Genomic DNA, 25,559 nt, shown 5'->3' with positions numbered 1-25,559 from the left:
AGGCCAGAGTACGGGTCTAAGACCTAAGCTATTAGGCCAGAGTAAGAGTTAAGACCTTAGCTATTAGGCCAGAGTAAGAGTTAAGACCTTAACCATTAGGCCAGAGTAAGAGTTAAGACCTTAACCTGTAGGCCAGAGTACGAGTCTAAGACCTTAGCTATTAGGCCAGAGTAAGAGTTAAGACCTTAACCACTAGGCCAGAGTAAGAGTTAAGACCTTAACCATTAGGCCAGAGTACGAGTCTAAGACCTTAGCTATTAGGCAAGAGTAAGAGTTAAGACCTTAGCTATTAGGCCAGAGGAAGAGTTAGGACCTTAACCATTAAGCCAGAGTATGAGTCTAAGACCTTAGCTATTAGGCCAGAGTAAGAGTTAAGACCTTAACCATTAGACCTTAGCTATTAGGCCAGAGTAAGAGTTAAGACCTTAACCTGTAGGCCAGAGTACGAGTCTAAGACCTTAGCTATTAAGCCAGAGTAATAGTTAAGACCTTAACCAGTAGGCCAGAGTAAGAGTTAAGACCTTAACCATTAGGCCAGAGTACGAGTCTAAGACCTTAGCTATTAGGCCAGAGTAAGAGTTAAGACCTTAACCAGTAGGCCAGAGTAAGAGTTAAGACCTTAACCAGTAGGCCAGAGTACGAGTCTAAGACCTTAGCTATTAGGCCAGAGTAAGAGTTAAGACCTTAACCATTAGGGGAGAGTACGAGTCTAAGACCTTAGCTATTAGGCCAGAGTAAGAGTTAAGACCTTAACCAGTAGGCCAGAGTAAGAGTTAAGACCTTAACCATTAGGCCAGAGTACGAGTCTAAGACCTTAGCTATTAGGCCAGAGTAAGAGTTAAGACCTTAACTATTAGGCTAGAGTAAGAGTTAAGACCTTAACCAGTAGGCCAGAGTAAGAGTTAAGACCTTAACCATTAGACCTTAGCTATTAGGCCAGAGTAAGAGTTAAGACCTTAGCTATTAGGCCAGAGTAAGAGTGAAGACCTTAGCTATTAGGCCAGAGTAAGAGTTAAGACCTTAACCAGTAGGCCAGAGTACTAGTCTCAGACCTTAGCTATTAGGCCAGAGTAAGAGTTAAGACCTTAACCAGTAGTCCAGAGTAAGAGTTAAGACCTTAACCAGTAGGCCAGAGTAAGAGTTAAGACCATAGCTATTAGGCCAGAGTAAGAGTTAAGACCCTAGCTATTTTTTCAGAGTAAGAGTTAAGACCTTAACCAGTAGGCCAGAGAAAGATTTAAGACCTTAACCAGTAGGCCAGAGTAAGAGTCTAAGACCTTAGCTATTAGGCCAGAGAAAGAGTTAAGACCTTAACCTGTAGGCCATAGTACGAGCCTAAGACCTTAGCTATTAGGACAGAGTAAGAGTTAAGACCTTAACCAGTAGGCCAGAGTAAGAGGTAAGAGCTTAACCTGTAGGCCAGAGTACGAGTCTAAGACCTTAGCTGTTAGGCCAGAGTAGGAGTTAAGACCTTAACCAGTAGGCCAGAGTATGAGTTAAGACCTTAACCAGAATGCCAGAGTACGAGTCTAAGACCTTAGCTATTAGGCCAGAGTAAGAGTTAAGACCTTAACCAGTAGGCCAGAGTAAGAGTTAAGACCTTAACCTGTAGGCCATAGTACGAGTCTAAGACCTTAACTATTAGGCCAGAGTAAGAGTTAAGACCTTAGCTATTAGGCCAGAGTAAGAGTTAAGACCTTAACCAGTAGGCCAGAGTAAGAGGTAAGACCTTAACCTGTAGGCCAGAGTACGAGTCTAAGACCTTAGCTATTAGGCCAGAGTAAGAGTTAAGACCTTAACCAGTAGGCCAGAGTATAAGTTAAGACCTTAACCATTAGGCCAGAGTACGAGTCTAAGACCTTAGCTATTAGGCCAGAGTAACAGTTAAGACCTTAACCAGTAGGCCAGAGTAAGAGTTAAGACCTTAACCTATAGGCCATAGTACGAGTCTCAGACCTTAGCTATTAGGCCAGAGTAAGAGTTAAGACCTTAACCAGTAAGCCAGAGAAAGAGTTAAGACCTTAACCAGTAGGCCAGAGTAAGAGTTAAGACCTTAACCTATAGGCCATAGTATGAGTCTAAGACCTTAGCTATTAGGCCAGAGTAAGAGTTAAGACCTTAGCTATTAGGCCAGAGTAAGAGTTAAGACCTTAACCAGTAGGCCAGAGTAAGAGTTAAGACCTTAACCTATAGGCCATAGTATGAGTCTAAGACCTTAGCTATTAGGCCAGAGTAAGAGTTAAGACCTTAGCTATTAGGCCAGAGTAAGAGTTAAGACCTTAACCAGTAGGCCAGAGTAAGAGTTAAGACCTTAACCAGTAGGCCAGAGTAAGAGCTAAGACCTTAACCATTAGGCCAGAGTACGAGTCTAAGACCTTAGCTATTAGGCCAGAGTAAGAGTTAAGACCTTAGCTTTTATGCCAGAGTAATAGTTAAGACCTTAACCTATAGGCCATAGTACGAGTCTAAGACCTTAGCTATTAGGCCAGAGTAAGAGTTAAGACCTTAACCAGTAAGCCAGAAAAAGAGTTAAGACCTTAACCAGTAGGCCAGAGTAAGAGTTAAGACCTTAACCTATAGGCCATAGTATGAGTCTAAGACCTTAGCTATTAGGCCAGAGTAAGAGTTAAGACCTTAGCTATTAGGCCAGAGTAAGAGTTAAGACCTTAACCAGTAGGCCAGAGTAAGAGTTAAGACCTTAACCACTAGGCCAGAGTAAGACTTAAGACCTTAACCATTAGGCCAGAGTACGAGTCTAAGACCTTAGCTATTAGGCCAGAGTAAGAGTTAAGACCTTAACCAGTAGGCCAGAGTAAGAGTTAAGACCTTAACCAGTAGGCCAGAGTAAGAGTTAAGACCATAGCTATCAGGCCAGAGTAAGAGTTAAGACCCTAGCTATTAGGCCAGAGTAAGAGTTAAGACCTTAATCTGTAGGCCAGAGTACGGCTCTAAGACCTTAGCTAAGGGCCAGAGTAAGAGTTAAGACCTTAGCTATTAGGCCAGAGTAAGAGTTAAGACCTTAACCATTAGGCCAGAGTAAGAGTTAAGACCTTAACCAGTAGGCCAGAGTAAGAGTTAAGACCTTAGCTATTAGGCCAGAGTAAGAGTTAAGACCCTAACCATTAGGCCAGAGTACGAGTCCAAGACCTTAGATATTAGGCAACAGTAAGAGTTAAGACCTTAACCTGCAGGCCATAGTACGAGTCTAAGACCTTAGCTATTAGGACAGAGTAAGAGTTAAGACCTTAACCAGTAGGCCAGAGTAAGAGGTAAGACCTTAACCTGTAGGCCAGAGTACGAGTCTAAGACCTTAGCTATTAGGCCAGAGTAAGAGTTAAGACCTTAACCAGTAAGCCAGAGAAAGAGTTAAGACCTTAACCAGTAGGCCAGAGTAAGAGTTAAGACCTTAACCTATAGGCCATAGTATGAGTCTAAGACCTTAGCTATTAGGACAGAGTAAGAGTTAAGACCTTAATCTGTAGGCCAGAGTACGGGTCTAAGACCTTAGCTATTAGGCCAGAGTAAGAGTTAAGACCTTAGCTATTAGGCCAGAGTAAGAGTTAAGACCTTAACCATTAGGCCAGAGTAAGAGTTAAGACCTTAACCTGTAGGCCAGAGTACGAGTCTAAGACCTTAGCTATTAGGCCAGAGTAAGAGTTAAGACCTTAACCACTAGGCCAGAGTAAGAGTTAAGACCTTAACCATTAGGCCAGAGTACGAGTCTAAGACCTTAGCTATTAGGCAAGAGTAAGAGTTAAGACCTTAGCTATTAGGCCAGAGGAAGAGTTAGGACCTTAACCATTAAGCCAGAGTATGAGTCTAAGACCTTAGCTATTAGGCCAGAGTAAGAGTTAAGACCTTAACCATTAGACCTTAGCTATTAGGCCAGAGTAAGAGTTAAGACCTTAACCTGTAGGCCAGAGTACGAGTCTAAGACCTTAGCTATTAAGCCAGAGTAATAGTTAAGACCTTAACCAGTAGGCCAGAGTAAGAGTTAAGACCTTAACCATTAGGCCAGAGTACGAGTCTAAGACCTTAGCTATTAAGCCAGAGTAAGAGTTAAGACCTTAGCTATTAGGCCAGAGTATGAATTAAGACCTTAACCAGTAGGCCAGAGTAAGAGTTAAGACCTTAACTATTAGGCCAGAGTACGAGTCTAAGACCTTAGCTATTAGGCCAGAGTAAGAGTTAAGACCTTAACCAGTAGGCCAGAGTAAGAGTTAAGACCTTAACCAGTAGGCCAGAGTACGAGTCTAAGACCTTAGCTATTAGGCCAGAGTAAGAGTTAAGACCTTAACCATTAGGGGAGAGTACGAGTCTAAGACCTTAGCTATTAGGCCAGAGTAAGAGTTAAGACCTTAACCAGTAGGCCAGAGTAAGAGTTAAGACCTTAACCATTAGGCCAGAGTACGAGTCTAAGACCTTAGCTATTAGGCCAGAGTAAGAGTTAAGACCTTAACTATTAGGCTAGAGTAAGAGTTAAGACCTTAACCAGTAGGCCAGAGTAAGAGTTAAGACCTTAATCATTAGACCTTAGCTATTAGGCCAGAGTAAGAGTTAAGACCTTAGCTATTAGGCCAGAGTAAGAGTGAAGACCTTAGCTATTAGGCCAGAGTAAGAGTTAAGACCTTAACCAGTAGGCCAGAGTACTAGTCTAAGACCTTAGCTATTAGGCCAGAGTAAGAGTTAAGACCTTAACCAGTAGTCCAGAGTAAGAGTTAAGACCTTAACCAGTAGGCCAGAGTAAGAGTTAAGACCATAGCTATTAGGCCAGAGTAAGAGTTAAGACCCTAGCTATTTTTTCAGAGTAAGAGTTAAGACCTTAACCAGTAGGCCAGAGAAAGATTTAAGACCTTAACCAGTAGGCCAGAGTAAGAGTCTAAGACCTTAGCTATTAGGCCAGAGAAAGAGTTAAGACCTTAACCTGTAGGCCATAGTACGAGCCTAAGACCTTAGCTATTAGGACAGAGTAAGAGTTAAGACCTTAACCAGTAGGCCAGAGTAAGAGGTAAGACCTTAACCTGTAGGCCAGAGTACGAGTCTAAGACCTTAGCTGTTAGGCCAGAGTAAGAGTTAAGACCTTAACCAGTAGGCCAGAGTATGAGTTAAGACCTTAACCAGAATGCCAGAGTACGAGTCTAAGACCTTATCTATTAGGCCAGAGTAAGAGTTAAGACCTTAACCAGTAGGCCAGAGTAAGAGTTAAGACCTTAACCTGTAGGCCATAGTACGAGTCTAAGACCTTAACTATTAGGCCAGAGTAAGAGTTAAGACCTTAGCTATTAGGCCAGAGTAAGAGTTAAGACCTTAACCAGTAGGCCAGAGTAAGAGGTAAGACCTTAACCTGTAGGCCAGAGTACGAGTCTAAGACCTTAGCTATTAGGCCAGAGTAAGAGTTAAGACCTTAACCAGTAGGCCAGAGTATAAGTTAAGACCTTAACCATTAGGCCAGAGTACGAGTCTAAGACCTTAGCTATTAGGCCAGAGTAAGAGTTAAGACCTTAACCAGTAGGCCAGAGTAAGAGCTAAGACCTTAACCATTAGGCCAGAGTACGAGTCTAAGACCTTAGCTATTAGGCCAGAGTAAGAGTTAAGACCTTAGCTTTTATGCCAGAGTAACAGTTAAGACCTTAACCTATAGGCCATAGTACGAGTCTAAGACCTTAGCTATTAGGCCAGAGTAAGAGTTAAGACCTTAACCAGTAAGCCAGAGAAAGAGTTAAGACCTTAACCAGTAGGCCAGAGTAAGAGTTAAGACCTTAACCTATAGGCCATAGTATGAGTCTAAGACCTTAGCTATTAGGCCAGAGTAAGAGTTAAGACCTTAGCTATTAGGCCAGAGTAAGAGTTAAGACCTTAACCAGTAGGCCAGAGTAAGAGTTAAGACCTTAACCTATAGGCCATAGTATGAGTCTAAGACCTTAGCTATTAGGCCAGAGTAAGAGTTAAGACCTTAGCTATTAGGCCAGAGTAAGAGTTAAGACCTTAACCAGTAGGCCAGAGTAAGAGTTAAGACCTTAACCAGTAGGCCAGAGTAAGAGCTAAGACCTTAACCATTAGGCCAGAGTACGAGTCTAAGACCTTAGCTATTAGGCCAGAGTAAGAGTTAAGACCTTAGCTTTTATGCCAGAGTAATAGTTAAGACCTTAACCTATAGGCCATAGTACGAGTCTAAGACCTTAGCTATTAGGCCAGAGTAAGAGTTAAGACCTTAACCAGTAAGCCAGAAAAAGAGTTAAGACCTTAACCAGTAGGCCAGAGTAAGAGTTAAGACCTTAACCTATAGGCCATAGTATGAGTCTAAGACCTTAGCTATTAGGCCAGAGTAAGAGTTAAGACCTTAGCTATTAGGCCAGAGTAAGAGTTAAGACCTTAACCAGTAGGCCAGAGTAAGAGTTAAGACCTTAACCACTAGGCCAGAGTAAGACTTAAGACCTTAACCATTAGGCCAGAGTACGAGTTAAGACCTTAACCAGTAGGCCAGAGTAAGAGTTAAGACCTTAACCAGTAGGCCAGAGTAAGAGTTAAGACCATAGCTATCAGGCCAGAGTAAGAGTTAAGACCCTAGCTATTAGGCCAGAGTAAGAGTTAAGACCTTAATCTGTAGGCCAGAGTACGGCTCTAAGACCTTAGCTAAGGGCCAGAGTAAGAGTTAAGACCTTAGCTATTAGGCCAGAGTAAGAGTTAAGACCTTAACCATTAGGCCAGAGTAAGAGTTAAGACCTTAACCAGTAGGCCAGAGTAAGAGTTAAGACCTTAGCTATTAGGCCAGAGTAAGAGTTAAGACCCTAACCATTAGGCCAGAGTACGAGTCCAAGACCTTAGATATTAGGCAACAGTAAGAGTTAAGACCTTAACCTGCAGGCCATAGTACGAGTCTAAGACCTTAGCTATTAGGACAGAGTAAGAGTTAAGACCTTAACCAGTAGGCCAGAGTAAGAGGTAAGACCTTAACCTGTAGGCCAGAGTACGAGTCTAAGACCTTAGCTATTAGGCCAGAGTAAGAGTTAAGACCTTAACCAGTAAGCCAGAGAAAGAGTTAAGACCTTAACCAGTAGGCCAGAGTAAGAGTTAAGACCTTAACCTATAGGCCATAGTATGAGTCTAAGACCTTAGCTATTAGGCCAGAGTAAGAGTCTAAGACCTTAGCTATTAGGCCAGAGTAAGAGTTAAGACCTTAACCAGTAGGCCAGAGTAAGAGTTAAGACCTTAACCTGTAGGCCATAGTACGAGTCTAAGACCTTAACTATTAGGCCAGAGTAAGAGTTAAGACCTTAGCTATTAGGCCAGAGTAAGAGTTAAGACCTTAACCAGTAGGCCAGAGTATGAGTTAAGACCTTAACCTGTAGGCCATAGTACGAGTCTAAGACCTTAACTATTAGGCCAGAGTAAGAGTTAAGACCTTAGCTATTAGGCCAGAGTAAGAGTTAAGACCTTAACCAGTAGGCCAGAGTAAGAGGTAAGACCTTAACCTGTAGGCCAGAGTACGAGTCTAAGACCTTAGCTATTAGGCCAGAGTAAGAGTTAAGACCTTAACCAGTAGGCCAGAGTATGAGTTAAGACCTTAACCATTAGGCCAGAGTACGAGTCTAAGACCTTAGCTATTAGGCCAGAGTAAGAGTTAAGACCTTAACCACTAGGCCAGAGTAAGAGCTAAGACCTTAACCATTAGGCCAGAGTACGAGTCTAAGACCTTAGCTATTAGGCCAGAGTAAGAGTTAAGACCTTAGCTTTTATGCCAGAGTAAGAGTTAAGACCTTAACCTATAGGCCATAGTACGAGTCTAAGACCTTAGCTATTAGGCCAGAGTAAGAGTTAAGACCTTAACCAGTAAGCCAGAGAAAGAGTTAAGACCTTAACCAGTAGGCCAGAGTAAGAGTTAAGACCTTAACCTATAGGCCATAGTATGAGTCTAAGACCTTAGCTATTAGGCCAGAGTAAGAGTTAAGACCTTAGCTATTAGGCCAGAGTAAGAGTTAAGACCTTAACCAGTAGGCCAGAGTAAGAGTTAAGACCTTAACCTATAGGCCATAGTATGAGTCTAAGACCTTAGCTATTAGGCCAGAGTAAGAGTTAAGACCTTAACCAGTAGGCCAGAGTAAGAGTTAAGACCATGGCTATCAGGCCAGAGTAAGAGTTAAGACCCTAGCTATTAGGCCAGAGTAAGAGTTAAGACCTTAATCTGTAGGCCAGAGTACGGCTCTAAGACCTTAGCTAAGGGCCAGAGTAAGAGTTAAGACCTTAGCTATTAGGCCAGAGTAAGAGTTAAGACCTTAACCATTAGGCCAGAGTAAGAGTTAAGACCTTAACCAGTAGGCCAGAGTAAGAGTTAAGACCTTAGCTATTAGGCCAGAGTAAGAGTTAAGACCCTAACCATTAGGCCAGAGTACGAGTCCAAGACCTTAGATATTTGGCAACAGTAAGAGTTAAGACCTTAACCTGCAGGCCATAGTACGAGTCTAAGACCTTAGCTATTAGGACAGAGTAAGAGTTAAGACCTTAACCAGTAGGCCAGAGTAAGAGGTAAGACCTTAACCTGTAGGCCAGAGTACGAGTCTAAGACCTTAGCTATTAGGCCAGAGTAAGAGTTAAGACCTTAACCAGTAAGCCAGAGAAAGAGTTAAGACCTTAACCAGTAGGCCAGAGTAAGAGTTAAGACCTTAACCTATAGGCCATAGTATGAGTCTAAGACCTTAGCTATTAGGCCAGAGTAAGAGTCTAAGACCTTAGCTATTAGGCCAGAGTAAGAGTTAAGACCTTAACCAGTAGGCCAGAGTAAGAGTTAAGACCTTAGCTATTAGGCCAGAGTAAGAGTTAAGACCCTAACCATTAGGCCAGAGTACGAGTCCAAGACCTTAGATATTAGGCAACAGTAAGAGTTAAGACCTTAACCTGCAGGCCATAGTACGAGTCTAAGACCTTAGCTATTAGGACAGAGTAAGAGTTAAGACCTTAACCAGTAGGCCAGAGTAAGAGGTAAGACCTTAACCTGTAGGCCAGAGTACGAGTCTAAGACCTTAGCTATTAGGCCAGAGTAAGAGTTAAGACCTTAACCAGTAAGCCAGAGAAAGAGTTAAGACCTTAACCAGTAGGCCAGAGTAAGAGTTAAGACCTTAACCTATAGGCCATAGTATGAGTCTAAGACCTTAGCTATTAGGCCAGAGTAAGAGTTAAGACCTTAATCTGTAGGCCAGAGTACGGGTCTAAGACCTTAGCTATTAGGCCAGAGTAAGAGTTAAGACCTTAGCTATTAGGCCAGAGTAAGAGTTAAGACCCTAACCATTAGGCCAGAGTATGAGTCCAAGACCTTAGATATTAGGCAACAGTAAGAGTTAAGACCTTAACCTGCAGGCCATAGTACGAGTCTAAGACCTTAGCTATTAGGACAGAGTAAGAGTTAAGACCTTAACCAGTAGGCCAGAGTAAGAGGTAAGACCTTAACCTGTAGGCCAGAGTACGAGTCTAAGACCTTAGCTATTAGGCCAGAGTAAGAGTTAAGACCTTAACCAGTAAGCCAGAGAAAGAGTTAAGACCTTAACCAGTAGGCCAGAGTAAGAGTTAAGACCTTAACCTATAGGCCATAGTATGAGTCTAAGACCTTAGCTATTAGGCCAGAGTAAGAGTTAAGACCTTAATCTGTAGGCCAGAGTACGGGTCTAAGACCTTAGCTATTAGGCCAGAGTAAGAGTTAAGACCTTAGCTATTAGGCCAGAGTAAGAGTTAAGACCTTAACCATTAGGCCAGAGTAAGAGTTAAGACCTTAACCTGTAGGCCAGAGTACGAGTCTAAGACCTTAGCTATTAGGCCAGAGTAAGAGTTAAGACCTTAACCACTAGGCCAGAGTAAGAGTTAAGACCTTAACCATTAGGCCAGAGTACGAGTCTAAGACCTTAGCTATTAGGCAAGAGTAAGAGTTAAGACCTTAGCTATTAGGCCAGAGTAAGAGTTAGGACCTTAACCATTAAGCCAGAGTATGAGTCTAAGACCTTAGCTATTAGGCCAGAGTAAGAGTTAAGACCTTAACCATTAGACCTTAGCTATTAGGCCAGAGAAAGAGTTAAGACCTTAACCTGTAGGCCAGAGTACGAGTCTAAGACCTTAGCTATTAAGCCAGAGTAATAGTTAAGACCTTAACCAGTAGGCCAGAGTAAGAGTTAAGACCTTAACCATTAGGCCAGAGTACGAGTCTAAGACCTTAGCTATTAAGCCAGAGTAAGAGTTAAGACCTTAGCTATTAGGCCAGAGTATGAATTAAGACCTTAACCAGTAGGCCAGAGTAAGAGTTAAGACCTTAACCATTAGGCCAGAGTACGAGTCTAAGACCTTAGCTATTAGGCCAGAGTAAGAGTTAAGACCTTAACCAGTAGGCCAGAGTAAGAGTTAAGACCTTAACCAGTAGGCCAGAGTACGAGTCTAAGACCTTAGCTATTAGGCCAGAGTAAGAGTTAAGACCTTAACCATTAGGGGAGAGTACGAGTCTAAGACCTTAGCTATTAGGCCAGAGTAAGAGTTGAGACCTTAACCAGTAGGCCAGAGTAAGAGTTAAGACCTTAACCATTAGGCCAGAGTACGAGTCTAAGACCTTAGCTATTAGGCCAGAGTAAGAGTTAAGACCTTAACTATTAGGCTAGAGTAAGAGTTAAGACCTTAACCAGTAGGCCAGAGTAAGAGTTAAGACCTTAACCATTAGACCTTAGCTATTAGGCCAGAGTAAGAGTTAAGACCTTAGCTATTAGGCCAGAGTAAGAGTGAAGACCTTAGCTATTAGGCCAGAGTAAGAGTTAAGACCTTAACCAGTAGGCCAGAGTACTAGTCTAAGACCTTAGCTATTAGGCCAGAGTAAGAGTTAAGACCTTAACCAGTAGTCCAGAGTAAGAGTTAAGACCTTAACCAGTAGGCCAGAGTAAGAGTTAAGACCATAGCTATTAGGCCAGAGTAAGAGTTAAGACCCTAGCTATTTTTTCAGAGTAAGAGTTAAGACCTTAACCAGTAGGCCAGAGAAAGATTTAAGACCTTAACCAGTAGGCCAGAGTAAGAGTCTAAGACCTTAGCTATTAGGCCAGAGAAAGAGTTAAGACCTTAACCTGTAGGCCATAGTACGAGCCTAAGACCTTAGCTATTAGGACAGAGTAAGAGTTAAGACCTTAACCAGTAGGCCAGAGTAAGAGGTAAGACCTTAACCTGTAGGCCAGAGTACGAGTCTAAGACCTTAGCTGTTAGGCCAGAGTAAGAGTTAAGACCTTAACCAGTAGGCCAGAGTATGAGTTAAGACCTTAACCAGAATGCCAGAGTACGAGTCTAAGACCTTAGCTATTAGGCCAGAGTAAGAGTTAAGACCTTAACCAGTAGGCCAGAGTAAGAGTTAAGACCTTAACCTGTAGGCCATAGTACGAGTCTAAGACCTTAACTATTAGGCCAGAGTAAGAGTTAAGACCTTAGCTATTAGGCCAGAGTAAGAGTTAAGACCTTAACCAGTAGGCCAGAGTACGAGTCTAAGACCTTAGCTATTAGGCCAGAGTAAGAGTTAAGACCTTAACCAGTAGGCCAGAGTATGAGTTAAGACCTTAACCATTAGGCCAGAGTACGAGTCTAAGACCTTAGCTATTAGGCCAGAGTAAGAGTTAAGACCTTAACCACTAGGCCAGAGTAAGAGCTAAGACCTTAACCATTAGGCCAGAGTACGAGTCTAAGACCTTAGCTATTAGGCCAGAGTAAGAGTTAAGACCTTAGCTTTTATGCCAGAGTAAGAGTTAAGACCTTAACCTATAGGCCATAGTACGAGTCTAAGACCATAGCTATTAGGCCAGAGTAAGAGTTAAGACCTTAACCAGTAAGCCAGAGAAAGAGTTAAGACCTTAACCAGTAGGCCAGAGTAAGAGTTAAGACCTTAACCTATAGGCCATAGTATGAGTCTAAGACCTTAGCTATTAGGCCAGAGTAAGAGTTAAGACCTTAGCTATTAGGCCAGAGTAAGAGTTAAGACCTTAACCAGTAGGCCAGAGTAAGAGTTAAGACCTTAACCTATAGGCCATAGTATGAGTCTAAGACCTTAGCTATTAGGCCAGAGTAAGAGTTAAGACCTTAGCTATTAGGCCAGAGTAAGAGTTAAGACCTTAACCAGTAGGCCAGAGTAAGAGTTAAGACCTTAACCAGTAGGCCAGAGTAAGAGCTAAGACCTTAACCATTAGGCCAGAGTACGAGTCTAAGACCTTAGCTATTAGGCCAGAGTAAGAGTTAAGACCTTAGCTTTTATGCCAGAGTAAGAGTTAAGACCTTAACCTATAGGCCATAGTACGAGTCTAAGACCTTAGCTATTAGGCCAGAGTAAGAGTTAAGACCTTAACCAGTAAGCCAGAAAAAGAGTTAAGACCTTAACCAGTAGGCCAGAGTAAGAGTTAAGACCTTAACCTATAGGCCATAGTATGAGTCTAAGACCTTAGCTATTAGACCAGAGTAAGAGTTAAGACCTTAGCTATTAGGCCAGAGTAAGAGTTAAGACCTTAACCAGTAGGCCAGAGTGAGAGTTAAGACCTTAACCTGTAGGCCAGAGTACGAGTCTAAGACCTTAGCTATTAGGCCAGAGTAAGAGTTAAGACCTTAACCAGTAGGCCAGAGTAAGAGTTAAGACCTTAATCTGTAGGCCAGAGTACGAGTCTAAGACCTTAGCTATTAGGCCAGAGTAAGAGTTAAGACCTTAACCAGTAGGCCAGAGTAAGAGTTAAGACCATAGCTATCAGGCCAGAGTAAGAGTTAAGACCCTAGCTATTAGGCCAGAGTAAGAGTTAAGACCTTAATCTGTAGGCCAGAGTACGGCTCTAAGACCTTAGCTAAGGGCCAGAGTAAGAGTTAAGACCTTAGCTATTAGGCCAGAGTAAGAGTTAAGACCTTAACCATTAGGCCAGAGTAAGAGTTAAGACCTTAACCAGTAGGCCAGAGTAAGAGTTAAGACCTTAGCTATTAGGCCAGAGTAAGAGTTAAGACCCTAACCATTAGGCCAGAGTACGAGTCCAAGACCTTAGATATTAGGCAACAGTAAGAGTTAAGACCTTAACCTGCAGGCCATAGTACAAGTCTAAGACCTTAGCTATTAGGACAGAGTAAGAGTTAAGACCTTAACCAGTAGGCCAGAGTAAGAGGTAAGACCTTAACCTGTAGGCCAGAGTACGAGTCTAAGACCTTAGCTATTAGGCCAGAGTAAGAGTTAAGACCTTAACCAGTAAGCCAGAGAAAGAGTTAAGACCTTAACCAGTAGGCCAGAGTAAGAGTTAAGACCTTAACCTATAGGCCATAGTATGAGTCTAAGACCTTAGCTATTAGGCCAGAGTAAGAGTCTAAGACCTTAGCTATTAGGCCAGAGTAAGAGTTAAGACCTTAACCAGTAGGCCAGAGTAAGAGTTAAGACCTTAGCTATTAGGCCAGAGTAAGAGTTAAGACCCTAACCATTAGGCCAGAGTACGAGTCCAAGACCTTAGATATTAGGCAACAGTAAGAGTTAAGACCTTAACCTGCAGGCCATAGTACGAGTCTAAGACCTTAGCTATTAGGACAGAGTAAGAGTTAAGACCTTAAACAGTAGGCCAGAGTAAGAGGTAAGACCTTAACCTGTAGGCCAGAGTACGAGTCTAAGACCTTAGCTATTAGGCCAGAGTAAGAGTTAAGACCTTAACCAGTAAGCCAGAGAAAGAGTTAAGACCTTAACCAGTAGGCCAGAGTAAGAGTTAAGACCTTAACCTATAGGCCATAGTATGAGTCTAAAACCTTAGCTATTAGGCCAGAGTAAGAGTTAAGACCTTAATCTGTAGGCCAGAGTACGGATCTAAGACCTTAGCTATTAGGCCAGAGTAAGAGTTAAGACCTTAGCTATTAGGCCAGAGTAAGAGTTAAGACCTTAACCATTAGGCCAGAGTAAGAGTTAAGACCTTAACCAGTAGGCCAGAGTAAGAGTTAAGACCTTAGCTATTAGGCCAGAGTAAGAGTTAAGATCCTAACCATTAGGCCAGAGTACGAGTCCAAGACCTTAGATATTAGGCAACAGTAAGAGTTAAGACCTTAACCTGCAGGCCATAGTACGAGTCTAAGACCTTAGCTATTAGGACAGAGTAAGAGTTAAGACCTTAACCAGTAGGCCAGAGTAAGAGGTAAGACCTTAACCTGTAGGCCAGAGTACGAGTCTAAGACCTTAGCTATTAGGCCAGAGTAAGAGTTAAGACCTTAACCAGTAAGCCAGAGAAAGAGTTAAGACCTTAACCAGTAGGCCAGAGTAAGAGTTAAGACCTTAACCTATAGGCCATAGTATGAGTCTAAGACCTTAGCTATTAGGCCAGAGTAAGAGTCTAAGACCTTAGCTATTAGGCCAGAGTAAGAGTTAAGACCTTAACCAGTAGGCCAGAGTAAGAGTTAAGACCTTAGCTATTAGGCCAGAGTAAGAGTTAAGACCCTAACCATTAGGCCAGAGTACGAGTCCAAGACCTTAGATATTAGGCAACAGTAAGAGTTAAGACCTTAACCTGCAGGCCATAGTACGAGTCTAAGACCTTAGCTATTAGGACAGAGTAAGAGTTAAGACCTTAACCAGTAGGCCAGAGTAAGAGTTAAGACCTTAGCTATTAGGCCAGAGTAAGAGTTAAGACCCTAACCATTAGGCCAGAGTACGAGTCCAAGACCTTAGATATTAGGCAACAGTAAGAGTTAAGACCTTAACCTGCAGGCCATAGTACGAGTCTAAGACCTTAGCTATTAGGACAGAGTAAGAGTTAAGACCTTAACCAGTAGGCCAGAGTAAGAGGTAAGACCTTAACCTGTAGGCCAGAGTACGAGTCTAAGACCTTAGCTATTATGCCAGAGTAAGAGTTAAGACCTTAACCAGTAAGCCAGAGAAAGAGTTAAGACCTTAACCAGTAGGCCAGAGTAAGAGTTAAGACCTTAACCTATAGGCCATAGTATGAGTCTAAGACCTTAGCTATTAGGCCAGAGTAAGAGTTAAGACCTTAATCTGTAGGCCAGAGTACGGGTCTAAGACCTAAGCTATTAGGCCAGAGTAAGAGTTAAGACCTTAGCTATTAGGCCAGAGTAAGAGTTAAGACCTTAACCATTAGGCCAGAGTAAGAGTTAAGACCTTAACCTGTAGGCCAGAGTACGAGTCTAAGACCTTAGCTATTAGGCCAGAGTAAGAGTTAAGACCTTAACCACTAGGCCAGAGTAAGAGTTAAGACCTTAACCATTAGGCCAGAGTACGAGTCTAAGACCTTAGCTATTAGGCAAGAGTAAGAGTTAAGACCTTAGCTATTAGGCCAGAGGAAGAGTTAGGACCTTAACCATTAAGCCAGAGTATGAGTCTAAGACCTTAGCTATTAGGCCAGAGTAAGAGTTAAGACCTTAACCATTAGACCTTAGCTATTAGGCCAGAGTAAGAGTTAAGACCTTAACCTGTAGGCCAGAGTACGAGTCTAAGACCTTAGCTATTAAGCCAGAGTAATAGTTAAGACCTTAACCAGTAGGCCAGAGTAAGAGTTAAGACCTTAACCATTAGGCCAGAGTACGAGTCTAAGACCTTAGCTATTAGGCCAGAGTAAGAGTTAAGACCTTAACCAGTAGGCCAGAGTAAGAGTTAAGACCTTAACCAGTAGGCCAGAGTACGAGTCTAAGACCTTAGCTATTAGGCCAGAGTAAGAGTTAAGACCTTAACCATTAGGGGAGAGTACGAGTCTAAGACCTTAGCTATTAGGCCAGAGTAAGAGTTAAGACCTTAACCAGTAGGCCAGAGTAAGAGTTAAGACCTTAACCATTAGGCCAGAGTACGAGTCTAAGACCTTAGCTATTAGGCCAGAGTAAGAGTTAAGACCTTAACTATTAGGCTAGAGTAAGAGTTAAGACCTTAACCAGTAGGCCAGAGTAAGAGTTAAGACCTTAACCATTAGACCTTAGCTATTAGGCCAGAGTAAGAGTTAAGACCTTAGCTATTAGGCCAGAGTAAGAGTGAAGACCTTAGCTATTAGGCCAGAGTAAGAGTTAAGACCTTAACCAGTAGGCCAGAGTACTAGTCTAAGACCTTAGCTATTAGGCCAGAGTAAGAGTTAAGACCTTAACCAGTAGTCCAGAGTAAGAGTTAAGACCTTAACCAGTAGGCCAGAGTAAGAGTTAAGACCATAGCTATTAGGCCAGAGTAAGAGTTAAGACCCTAGCTATTTTTTCAGAGTAAGAGTTAAGACCTTAACCAGTAGGCCAGAGAAAGATTTAAGACCTTAACCAGTAGGCCAGAGTAAGAGTCTAAGACCTTAGCTATTAGGCCAGAGAAAGAGTTAAGACCTTAACCTGTAGGCCATAGTACGAGCCTAAGACCTTAGCTATTAGGACAGAGTAAGAGTTAAGACCTTAACCAGTAGGCCAGAGTAAGAGGTAAGAGCTTAACCTGTAGGCCAGAGTACGAGTCTAAGACCTTAGCTGTTAGGCCAGAGTAGGAGTTAAGACCTTAACCAGTAGGCCAGAGTATGAGTTAAGACCTTAACCAGAATGCCAGAGTACGAGTCTAAGACCTTAGCTATTAGGCCAGAGTAAGAGTTAAGACCTTAACCAGTAGGCCAGAGTAAGAGTTAAGACCTTAACCTGTAGGCCATAGTACGAGTCTAAGACCTTAACTATTAGGCCAGAGTAAGAGTTAAGACCTTAGCTATTAGGCCAGAGTAAGAGTTAAGACCTTAACCAGTAGGCCAGAGTAAGAGGTAAGACCTTAACCTGTAGGCCAGAGTACGAGTCTAAGACCTTAGCTATTAGGCCAGAGTAAGAGTTAAGACCTTAACCAGTAGGCCAGAGTATAAGTTAAGACCTTAACCATTAGGCCAGAGTACGAGTCTAAGACCTTAGCTATTAGGCCAGAGTAACAGTTAAGACCTTAACCAGTAGGCCAGAGTAAGAGTTAAGACCTTAACCTATAGGCCATAGTACGAGTCTAAGACCTTAGCTATTAGGCCAGAGTAAGAGTTAAGACCTTAACCAGTAAGCCAGAGAAAGAGTTAAGACCTTAACCAGTAGGCCAGAGTAAGAGTTAAGACCTTAACCTATAGGCCATAGTATGAGTCTAAGACCTTAGCTATTAGGCCAGAGTAAGAGTTAAGACCTTAGCTATTAGGCCAGAGTAAGAGTTAAGACCTTAACCAGTAGGCCAGAGTAAGAGTTAAGACCTTAACCTATAGGCCATAGTATGAGTCTAAGACCTTAGCTATTAGGCCAGAGTAAGAGTTAAGACCTTAGCTATTAGGCCAGAGTAAGAGTTAAGACCTTAACCAGTAGGCCAGAGTAAGAGTTAAGACCTTAACCAGTAGGCCAGAGTAAGAGCTAAGACCTTAACCATTAGGCCAGAGTACGAGTCTAAGACCTTAGCTATTAGGCCAGAGTAAGAGTTAAGACCTTAGCTTTTATGCCAGAGTAATAGTTAAGACCTTAACCTATAGGCCATAGTACGAGTCTAAGACCTTAGCTATTAGGCCAGAGTAAGAGTTAAGACCTTAACCAGTAAGCCAGAAAAAGAGTTAAGACCTTAACCAGTAGGCCAGAGTAAGAGTTAAGACCTTAACCTATAGGCCATAGTATGAGTCTAAGACCTTAGCTATTAGGCCAGAGTAAGAGTTAAGACCTTAGCTATTAGGCCAGAGTAAGAGTTAAGACCTTAACCAGTAGGCCAGAGTAAGAGTTAAGACCTTAACCACTAGGCCAGAGTAAGACTTAAGACCTTAACCATTAGGCCAGAGTACGAGTCTAAGACCTTAGCTATTAGGCCAGAGTAAGAGTTAAGACCTTAACCAGTAGGCCAGAGTAAGAGTTAAGACCTTAACCAGTAGGCCAGAGTAAGAGTTAAGACCATAGCTATCAGGCCAGAGTAAGAGTTAAGACCCTAGCTATTAGGCCAGAGTAAGAGTTAAGACCTTAATCTGTAGGCCAGAGTACGGCTCTAAGACCTTAGCTAAGGGCCAGAGTAAGAGTTAAGACCTTAGCTATTAGGCCAGAGTAAGAGTTAAGACCTTAACCATTAGGCCAGAGTAAGAGTTAAGACCTTAACCAGTAGGCCAGAGTAAGAGTTAAGACCTTAGCTATTAGGCCAGAGTAAGAGTTAAGACCCTAACCATTAGGCCAGAGTACGAGTCCAAGACCTTAGATATTAGGCAACAGTAAGAGTTAAGACCTTAACCTGCAGGCCATAGTACGAGTCTAAGACCTTAGCTATTAGGACAGAGTAAGAGTTAAGACCTTAACCAGTAGGCCAGAGTAAGAGGTAAGACCTTAACCTGTAGGCCAGAGTACGAGTCTAAGACCTTAGCTATTAGGCCAGAGTAAGAGTTAAGACCTTAACCAGTAAGCCAGAGAAAGAGTTAAGACCTTAACCAGTAGGCCAGAGTAAGAGTTAAGACCTTAACCTATAGGCCTTAGTATGAGTCTAAGACCTTAGCTATTAGGACAGAGTAAGAGTTAAGACCTTAATCTGTAGGCCAGAGTACGGGTCTAAGACCTTAGCTATTAGGCCAGAGTAAGAGTTAAGACCTTAGCTATTAGGCCAGAGTAAGAGTTAAGACCTTAACCATTAGGCCAGAGTAAGAGTTAAGACCTTAACCTGTAGGCCAGAGTACGAGTCTAAGACCTTAGCTATTAGGCCAGAGTAAGAGTTAAGACCTTAACCACTAGGCCAGAGTAAGAGTTAAGACCTTAACCATTAGGCCAGAGTACGAGTCTAAGACCTTAGCTATTAGGCAAGAGTAAGAGTTAAGACCTTAGCTATTAGGCCAGAGGAAGAGTTAGGACCTTAACCATTAAGCCAGAGTATGAGTCTAAGACCTTAGCTATTAGGCCAGAGTAAGAGTTAAGACCTTAACCATTAGTCCTTAGCTATTAGGCCAGAGTAAGAGTTAAGACCTTAACCTGTAGGCCAGAGTACGAGTCTAAGACCTTAGCTATTAAGCCAGAGTAATAGTTAAGACCTTAACCAGTAGGCCAGAGTAAGAGTTAAGACATTAACCATTAGGCCAGAGTACGAGTCTAAGACCTTAGCTATTAAGCCAGAGTAAGAGTTAAGACCTTAGCTATTAGGCCAGAGTATGAATTAAGACCTTAACCAGTAGGCCAGAGTAAGAGTTAAGACCTTAACCATTAGGCCAGAGTACGAGTCTAAGACCTTAGCTATTAGGCCAGAGTAAGAGTTAAGCCCTTAACCAGTAGGCCAGAGTAAGAGTTAAGACCTTAACCAGTAGGCCAGAGTACGAGTCTAAGACCTTAGCTATTAGGCCAGAGTAAGAGTTAAGACCTTAACCATTAGGGGAGAGTACGAGTCTAAGACCTTAGCTATTAGGCCAGAGTAAGAGTTAAGACCTTAACCAGTAGGCCAGAGTAAGAGTTAAGACCTTAACCATTAGGCCAGAGTACGAGTCTAAGACCTTAGCTATTAGGCCAGAGTAAGAGTTAAGACCTTAACTATTAGGCTAGAGTAAGAGTTAAGACCTTAACCAGTAGGCCAGAGTAAGAGTTAAGACCTTAATCATTAGACCTTAGCTATTAGGCCAGAGTAAGAGTTAAGACCTTAGCTATTAGGCCAGAGTAAGAGTGAAGACCTTAGCTATTAGGCCAGAGTAAGAGTTAAGACCTTAACCAGTAGGCCAGAGTACTAGTCTAAGACCTTAGCTATTAGGCCAGAGTAAGAGTTAAGACCTTAACCAGTAGTCCAGAGTAAGAGTTAAGACCTTAACCAGTAGGCCAGAGTAAGAGTTAAGACCATAGCTATTAGGCCAGAGTAAGAGTTAAGACCCTAGCTATTTTTTCAGAGTAAGAGTTAAGACCTTAACCAGTAGGCCAGAGAAAGATTTAAGACCTTAACCAGTAGGCCAGAGTAAGAGTCTAAGACCTTAGCTATTAGGCCAGAGAAAGAGTTAAGACCTTAACCTGTAGGCCATAGTACGAGCCTAAGACCTTAGCTATTAGGACAGAGTAAGAGTTAAGACCTTAACCAGTAGGCCAGAGTAAGAGGTAAGACCTTAACCTGTAGGCCAGAGTACGAGTCTAAGACCTTAGCTGTTAGGCCAGAGTAAGAGTTAAGACCTTAACCAGTAGGCCAGAGTATGAGTTAAGACCTTAACCAGAATGCCAGAGTACGAGTCTAAGACCTTATCTATTAGGCCAGAGTAAGAGTTAAGACCTTAACCAGTAGGCCAGAGTAAGAGTTAAGACCTTAACCTGTAGGCCATAGTACGAGTCTAAGACCTTAACTATTAGGCCAGAGTAAGAGTTAAGACCTTAGCTATTAGGCCAGAGTAAGAGTTAAGACCTTAACCAGTAGGCCAGAGTAAGAGGTAAGACCTTAACCTGTAGGCCAGAGTACGAGTCTAAGACCTTAGCTATTAGGCCAGAGTAAGAGTTAAGACCTTAACCAGTAGGCCAGAGTATAAGTTAAGACCTTAACCATTAGGCCAGAGTACGAGTCTAAGACCTTAGCTATTAGGCCAGAGTAAGAGTTAAGACCTTAACCAGTAGGCCAGAGTAAGAGCTAAGACCTTAACCATTAGGCCAGAGTACGAGTCTAAGACACTAGCTATTAGGCCAGAGTAAGAGTTAAGACCTTAGCTTTTATGCCAGAGTAACAGTTAAGACCTTAACCTATAGGCCATAGTACGAGTCTAAGACCTTAGCTATTAGGCCAGAGTAAGAGTTAAGACCTTAACCAGTAAGCCAGAGAAAGAGTTAAGACCTTAACCAGTAGGCCAGAGTAAGAGTTAAGACCTTAACCTATAGGCCATAGTATGAGTCTAAGACCTTAGCTATTAGGCCAGAGTAAGAGTTAAGACCTTAGCTATTAGGCCAGAGTAAGAGTTAAGACCTTAACCAGTAGGCCAGAGTAAGAGTTAAGACCTTAACCTATAGGCCATAGTATGAGTCTAAGACCTTAGCTATTAGGCCAGAGTAAGAGTTAAGACCTTAGCTATTAGGCCAGAGTAAGAGTTAAGACCTTAACCAGTAGGCCAGAGTAAGAGTTAAGACCTTAACCAGTAGGCCAGAGTAAGAGCTAAGACCTTAACCATTAGGCCAGAGTACGAGTCTAAGACCTTAGCTATTAGGCCAGAGTAAGAGTTAAGACCTTAGCTTTTATGCCAGAGTAATAGTTAAGACCTTAACCTATAGGCCATAGTACGAGTCTAAGACCTTAGCTATTAGGCCAGAGTAAGAGTTAAGACCTTAACCAGTAAGCCAGAAAAAGAGTTAAGACCTTAACCAGTAGGCCAGAGTAAGAGTTAAGACCTTAACCTATAGGCCATAGTATGAGTCTAAGACCTTAGCTATTAGGCCAGAGTAAGAGTTAAGACCTTAGCTATTAGGCCAGAGTAAGAGTTAAGACCTTAACCAGTAGGCCAGAGTAAGAGTTAAGACCTTAACCACTAGGCCAGAGTAAGACTTAAGACCTTAACCATTAGGCCAGAGTACGAGTTAAGACCTTAACCAGTAGGCCAGAGTAAGAGTTAAGACCTTAACCAGTAGGCCAGAGTAAGAGTTAAGACCATAGCTATCAGGCCAGAGTAAGAGTTAAGACCCTAGCTATTAGGCCAGAGTAAGAGTTAAGACCTTAATCTGTAGGCCAGAGTACGGCTCTAAGACCTTAGCTAAGGGCCAGAGTAAGAGTTAAGACCTTAGCTATTAGGCCAGAGTAAGAGTTAAGACCTTAACCATTAGGCCAGAGTAAGAGTTAAGACCTTAACCAGTAGGCCAGAGTAAGAGTTAAGACCTTAGCTATTAGGCCAGAGTAAGAGTTAAGACCCTAACCATTAGGCCAGAGTACGAGTCCAAGACCTTAGATATTAGGCAACAGTAAGAGTTAAGACCTTAACCTGCAGGCCATAGTACGAGTCTAAGACCTTAGCTATTAGGACAGAGTAAGAGTTAAGACCTTAACCAGTAGGCCAGAGTAAGAGGTAAGACCTTAACCTGTAGGCCAGAGTACGAGTCTAAGACCTTAGCTATTAGGCCAGAGTAAGAGTTAAGACCTTAACCAGTAAGCCAGAGAAAGAGTTAAGACCTTAACCAGTAGGCCAGAGTAAGAGTTAAGACCTTAACCTATAGGCCATAGTATGAGTCTAAGACCTTAGCTATTAGGCCAGAGTAAGAGTCTAAGACCTTAGCTATTAGGCCAGAGTAAGAGTTAAGACCTTAACCAGTAGGCCAGAGTAAGAGTTAAGACCTTAACCTGTAGGCCATAGTACGAGTCTAAGACCTTAACTATTAGGCCAGAGTAAGAGTTAAGACCTTAGCTATTAGGCCAGAGTAAGAGTTAAGACCTTAACCAGTAGGCCAGAGTACGAGTCTAAGACCTTAGCTATTAGGCCAGAGTAAGAGTTAAGACCTTAATCTGTAGGCCAGAGTACGGGTCTAAGACCTAAGCTATTAGGCCAGAGTAAGAGTTAAGACCTTAGCTATTAGGCCAGAGTAAGAGTTAAGACCTTAACCATTAGGCCAGAGTAAGAGTTAAGACCTTAACCTGTAGGCCAGAGTACGAGTCTAAGACCTTAGCTATTAGGCCAGAGTAAGAGTTAAGACCTTAACCACTAGGCCAGAGTAAGAGTTAAGACCTTAACCATTAGGCCAGAGTACGAGTCTAAGACCTTAGCTATTAGGCAAGAGTAAGAGTTAAGACCTTAGCTATTAGGCCAGAGGAAGAGTTAGGACCTTAACCATTAAGCCAGAGTATGAGTCTAAGACCTTAGCTATTAGGCCAGAGTAAGAGTTAAGACCTTAACCATTAGACCTTAGCTATTAGGCCAGAGTAAGAGTTAAGACCTTAACCTGTAGGCCAGAGTACGAGTCTAAGACCTTAGCTATTAAGCCAGAGTAATAGTTAAGACCTTAACCAGTAGGCCAGAGTAAGAGTTAAGACCTTAACCATTAGGCCAGAGTACGAGTCTAAGACCTTAGCTATTAGGCCAGAGTAAGAGTTAAGACCTTAACCAGTAGGCCAGAGTAAGAGTTAAGACCTTAACCAGTAGGCCAGAGTACGAGTCTAAGACCTTAGCTATTAGGCCAGAGTAAGAGTTAAGACCTTAACCATTAGGGGAGAGTACGAGTCTAAGACCTTAGCTATTAGGCCAGAGTAAGAGTTAAGACCTTAACCAGTAGGCCAGAGTAAGAGTTAAGACCTTAACCATTAGGCCAGAGTACGAGTCTAAGACCTTAACTATTAGGCCAGAGTAAGAGTTAAGACCTTAACTATTAGGCTAGAGTAAGAGTTAAGACCTTAACCAGTAGGCCAGAGTAAGAGTTAAGACCTTAACCATTAGACCTTAGCTATTAGGCCAGAGTAAGAGTTAAGACCTTAGCTATTAGGCCAGAGTAAGAGTGAAGACCTTAGCTATTAGGCCAGAGTAAGAGTTAAGACCTTAACCAGTAGGCCAGAGTACTAGTCTAAGACCTTAGCTATTAGGCCAGAGTAAGAGTTAAGACCTTAACCAGTAGTCCAGAGTAAGAGTTAAGACCTTAACCAGTAGGCCAGAGTAAGAGTTAAGACCATAGCTATTAGGCCAGAGTAAGAGTTAAGACCCTAGCTATTTTTTCAGAGTAAGAGTTAAGACCTTAACCAGTAGGCCAGAGAAAGATTTAAGACCTTAACCAGTAGGCCAGAGTAAGAGTCTAAGACCTTAGCTATTAGGCCAGAGAAAGAGTTAAGACCTTAACCTGTAGGCCATAGTACGAGCCTAAGACCTTAGCTATTAGGACAGAGTAAGAGTTAAGACCTTAACCAGTAGGCCAGAGTAAGAGGTAAGAGCTTAACCTGTAGGCCAGAGTACGAGTCTAAGACCTTAGCTGTTAGGCCAGAGTAGGAGTTAAGACCTTACCCAGTAGGCCAGAGTATGAGTTAAGACCTTAACCAGAATGCCAGAGTACGAGTCTAAGACCTTAGCTATTAGGCCAGAGTAAGAGTTAAGACCTTAACCAGTAGGCCAGAGTAAGAGTTAAGACCTTAACCTGTAGGCCATAGTACGAGTCTAAGACCTTAACTATTAGGCCAGAGTAAGAGTTAAGACCTTAGCTATTAGGCCAGAGTAAGAGTTAAGACCTTAACCAGTAGGCCAGAGTAAGAGGTAAGACCTTAACCTGTAGGCCAGAGTACGAGTCTAAGACCTTAGCTATTAGGCCAGAGTAAGAGTTAAGACCTTAACCAGTAGGCCAGAGTATAAGTTAAGACCTTAACCATTAGGCCAGAGTACGAGTCTAAGACCTTAGCTATTAGGCCAGAGTAACAGTTAAGACCTTAACCAGTAGGCCAGAGTAAGAGTTAAGACCTTAACCTATAGGCCATAGTACGAGTCTAAGACCTTAGCTATTAGGCCAGAGTAAGAGTTAAGACCTTAACCAGTAAGCCAGAGAAAGAGTTAAGACCTTAACCAGTAGGCCAGAGTAAGAGTTAAGACCTTAACCTATAGGCCATAGTATGAGTCTAAGACCTTAGCTATTAGGCCAGAGTAAGAGTTAAGACCTTAGCTATTAGGCCAGAGTAAGAGTTAAGACCTTAACCAGTAGGCCAGAGTAAGAGTTAAGACCTTAACCTATAGGCCATAGTATGAGTCTAAGACCTTAGCTATTAGGCCAGAGTAAGAGTTAAGACCTTAGCTATTAGGCCAGAGTAAGAGTTAAGACCTTAACCAGTAGGCCAGAGTAAGAGTTAAGACCTTAACCAGTAGGCCAGAGTAAGAGCTAAGACCTTAACCATTAGGCCAGAGTACGAGTCTAAGACCTTAGCTATTAGGCCAGAGTAAGAGTTAAGACCTTAGCTTTTATGCCAGAGTAATAGTTAAGACCTTAACCTATAGGCCATAGTACGAGTCTAAGACCTTAGCTATTAGGCCAGAGTAAGAGTTAAGACCTTAACCAGTAAGCCAGAAAAAGAGTTAAGACCTTAACCAGTAGGCCAGAGTAAGAGTTAAGACCTTAACCTATAGGCCATAGTATGAGTCTAAGACCTTAGCTATTAGGCCAGAGTAAGAGTTAAGACCTTAGCTATTAGGCCAGAGTAAGAGTTAAGACCTTAACCAGTAGGCCAGAGTAAGAGTTAAGACCTTAACCACTAGGCCAGAGTAAGACTTAAGACCTTAACCATTAGGCCAGAGTACGAGTCTAAGACCTTAGCTATTAGGCCAGAGTAAGAGTTAAGACCTTAACCAGTAGGCCAGAGTAAGAGTTAAGACCTTAACCAGTAGGCCAGAGTAAGAGTTAAGACCATAGCTATCAGGCCAGAGTAAGAGTTAAGACCCTAGCTATTAGGCCAGAGTAAGAGTTAAGACCTTAATCTGTAGGCCAGAGTACGGCTCTAAGACCTTAGCTAAGGGCCAGAGTAAGAGTTAAGACCTTAGCTATTAGGCCAGAGTAAGAGTTAAGACCTTAACCATTAGGCCAGAGTAAGAGTTAAGACCTTAACCAGTAGGCCAGAGTAAGAGTTAAGACCTTAGCTATTAGGCCAGAGTAAGAGTTAAGACCCTAACCATTAGGCCAGAGTACGAGTCCAAGACCTTAGATATTAGGCAACAGTAAGAGTTAAGACCTTA

Source organism: Triturus cristatus, chromosome 4_1, assembly GCF_964204655.1.
Source record: "Triturus cristatus chromosome 4_1, aTriCri1.1, whole genome shotgun sequence".
NCBI lineage: Eukaryota > Metazoa > Chordata > Amphibia > Caudata > Salamandridae > Triturus > Triturus cristatus.
This window is presented reverse-complemented; position numbering follows the sequence as displayed.